Genomic DNA, 3,971 nt, shown 5'->3' on the forward strand with positions numbered 1-3,971 from the left:
CAAACAACAATGGAACCGTCAAATCAGATTTATATTAAATCAGAACTGAACATTGTGGGTGGTAATGTGAGCACAGCCATAGATGAATTATCTTTTCGCACGTAAACAAAACCAATGAATTGTTATGTGGACTGCTGCATTCACAAGGATCACATCAATTTTCCTGCAGCATTACAAGCATGGAAAACGTTCAGGTGTCCATGTTGTCCATGTAGAAAACAGCTGTGTTGACAAGTAACACAAGAACACAATCAGTCCTCAATACATTTATCTCCAAGCTATAAACACTATGGTTATCTGCAGCCTTTGTGAAGTGCTTGCATAAGCAACTAACAGTGTTAATTCATCATGGATTTTTTACCTATTAGGAAGTAGTTACCCAGAGACATTTAATGCAATGAACGCCATAAACAAAATTCATCCAAGTTATACTGGGCTTGTGGTAGGAATCTGCGAGACAAACAAAAACAAAGCAATCCACCCATCTATGTGCGATTTATTTATTACTTTTTAATGGACGAGCCAGAATTGAAAATTAATATTTTAACTAAATAAAAAAATAAAGTTTAAAGACATTAAAGACATTTATACATTTCTAATCAAAGCTAAGGAGTTAAAAGGACAGAGGGGTCATGCACCAAATGCAACATATACAGCATTTCTCTTGTTCAGAATTGTTTTTTTAATGTGGCACATACAAGTGTGTGGTAGTGACAGAGTGCAGGCACATAGGCAGAAGTGTTTGTCCTGTAAGTCCCGTGAGAATAAAAACTGCAGACAGAGCTAAGAAGTGAAACTTCTTAAAGTCACACTACACAATATTATTGTCTGTTACAACAGTCACTGTGTCAGATTAGGTGACCACAGAGCCATAAATCTGTGCCATGACCTGACAGACAGAACTCAAGACGATGACTATGAGATGGCTGTAAACAAAAAACAGCATCTAAATGATTGTGTATGACAATGTGCTATGCTGTGTAGAGGTGGGAATCACAGGGTACCTCACGATATGATGTGCAATGGTCCATGATGCCAATGAAACTACGACATCAACGATTCTGTGATAGTCAATATAGTGCAAGACAATCGGATAGCGATACATCTTGATGTCTGTCTAACTGAAGAAAACAAAACGTCCGTGAAAAGTTAAAAGTGCAGTTTTTTCTCTATTTATTCACAACATAGAGAACATAGTACATAGTGTATGTATTGAATGTGGATTGGGCATCTCTTAACATAGCTTTCTCCACCATCATCCCGCTGTAAACACCCTCTTCTTCGGCCAGGTAACTTCCACCCCTCATTCATTTGTTTACTAGAGTGCCTTACGTTGTTAATTAAAATACAGATATTTGCCCTGGTGTATTGATTAACCTATTGCACATATGCCACTGCCTGAACCAACTTCATCACCTCTAAGCACCCCTAATGTGGCATTGACTGTCATTCACTATAGCACACCACAGGGGATAAAATGACTCGATTTTTGAAGCCAGCTGATACCAAAAACATAAGTGTGACTTTAGCTCTATACAGCAATACAAACAAATATTTTCTTCACTGAAGATATTTTGGCTTCAGCCTTATTTGGAACAGTAAGAGAGTAAAAACAAAATAGGTGTGTACATCAGACAGACAGACAAACAGATAGATAGATAGATAAAAAATATAGAAAAACTGACATCTTCTGCTCAGTCATGTCGCTTTTAATGCATACACAGGAAGCTGTAGGAGATTTCAGACAAGGGCACTACAGGAGGGAAGTGACACATTTACTGAGGTATGTTCGTTTTGAATACCTGACTACAGTTTGAGCTGACCGCATTCAGCTAAACTTAACCGAAAAATGTCAGGCGGCACAGCACAGCTCTGACGTTAACCTGACGGTAGCATCTACAAACCACAGGAGGAAACCCCGCTGGAGAGCGAGAGCAACCAGGTGGCACTTCATACTTTTATCTTTAAAAAACTACACACTTTTGAGTTAACCTAAAGCTCTTCCAACGGCTGAAAACTTTTCACCTGAAACACGCATCCTCTAACAGTTGCTTTGTTTCCGCTCAGAAGCAATTTTCTCCTTAACAGAGGAGCGACTACCACATGAGTTTCAAGATTAAAGCCTTATAACGAGTCGCAGTTCATTTCTGGCAAATTTAGGTTTGGAGTGTCCTACCTGCCAGGTTTCAGCAGCGTCCCGCACGTAGATGAAGGGGACGGTTTGAACGTGCTGGGTGAGAGAGCGCACTGTGGTCCCCGTGCTCATCTCCACTACCGTCCGCGCGCCAGCCGCTCTGTGCTGCACGAGAAGGCCCCGCCTCCATCAGTGTTACACACAAACGGGCACGCGCGCGGGCGGGTGTGCTACTGTCAGAGGCGTTTCAAGCGAGTTTAGGGGCTAACGCCACAATGAAATGACTGAGGGGACAATTTTATTCATACAATTAAGTGATATTAACAAAGAATAGCTTCAGAAAGGACATAAACATAGCACATCGCTAAATATTGTTTTGTATGTCTTTTAGCCAAAATGAGCAGGAGAGACACACAGAAACAGCTGTTGCCAATTTCTCTCCTATCTCCTAAAACAGCGTGAAGCTAATAGTGTGTTCCTTTTAAACTGGAAGTTGGAAGGTGGAAATGGGAGTTTGCTTTGACTGTCCAAAATTCACAATATAAATTACTAAAAAACAAGGGCAAAATTGGGCATGATATAGCTTTACTGACCGTTTTAACTGCCTTTTCTGTTCATCACAGTACTATATTTACGATCATTCTGACATATCTCTCACTCCATCTGTTCTTCACCTTACTGTTGTTTAAGTTTTACCACCACAAAAAGTGAGCAGGGAACTGTACAAATGTCATGTATTTTGTCCAGTAATTTTGTTTGTGTGGACATTTTTATGGCAGCATAACACCTAAATGTGGGGGCATGAAATACAACACAAGTGGGCAAAGCCCCCTAAAACCCCCTTGTGGTGCCAGGTCTAGATAAATCAGTCTCCTTCCTTTTATGTGGGTGTTATTGAATGGATATCCATCCATCCATCCATTTTCTAACGCTTTATCCTCCACAGGAGGGTCGCGGGGGCTGCTGTGCCAATCTCAGCTGACATATAAATAAGTGAAATACTTACAAATAAATGCATCCTCATGCTAGATTACCTTGCAGGTGATAAGTGTGGCTGCAGTCTTTTCTATTAGGTGGGCCTCTTTTATCGAGTCAAGCATCCATTTCTTGTGGATGGCTGCTGAATCGTGGATTATTACGACAAAAAACACGACCATGGTGACAAATGAACCCACATTAGGTTCAGATAATGTACTGCAGCGGTGACTCTTTAAGGTCCAGTGTGTAAAGATTAGGTAAAATGTTGGACCTCCATGTATTTACAATAGCCCACAATGGACGAACTATTCAACTTTTGAGTTATGATGCTAACTGAAGGCTACATAGATTCTCCAACACACTTGCATTTAAACAATACATGTTGCTAAATTTCATTCCTATTGTATTGTTTCTGCACATTAGCAGTTAGACAAGGCAGAAGTTAATCTATTAATAACCTTGCTGTTGTAACCATTTTTTGACAATCGGCTCATTTTCCTGCTGCTATAAATTAGCCCTTGGAGTAACAACTACTCTCATTCTTTACTCCCCCTTTTGCCTCCATTTTCTTTTTTTGACTCCATAAGTCATATGTTGATGCACTGCAATTATGATGCTTCTGGCAGCTTTGTGGTATCATCGGGAGATCCCTTCTACACAGCCTAGACTTTAAAAGGCCTCTTAGAAATGTGTCATTACAACGCACCAAAGCACTCAGCCCCCCATGGCCCTTTCCACAGCCTATCGAATTACCCCACAGTGCTTAATGGGTACTTACTACCGATGCATTAACATTATGACATAGATAGAAGAGGGAGCACAACGCTGGAAGGCAAAGCAAGAAGTTGACTCACTCAGG

General features: G+C 40.6%; 1 protein-coding gene across 3 annotated transcripts in view; it reads right to left on the reverse strand.

Annotated features, from left to right (window-relative positions):
• Positions 1-2,313, reverse strand: part of adcy7 (adenylate cyclase 7) — a 55,217-nt gene extending 52,904 nt beyond the window's left edge. For all 3 annotated transcript variants that reach the window (XM_058628842.1, XM_058628841.1, XM_058628843.1), the window contains exon 1: positions 2,177-2,313. The gene's annotated coding sequence lies outside the window, so the exon portion shown is untranslated. The remainder of the gene's footprint in view (positions 1-2,176) is intronic.
• Between the last annotated feature and the right edge of the window lie 1,658 nt (positions 2,314-3,971).

The sequence above is a fragment of the Solea solea genome, chromosome 5 (genome assembly GCF_958295425.1).
Source record: "Solea solea chromosome 5, fSolSol10.1, whole genome shotgun sequence".
Taxonomy (NCBI): domain Eukaryota; kingdom Metazoa; phylum Chordata; class Actinopteri; order Pleuronectiformes; family Soleidae; genus Solea; species Solea solea.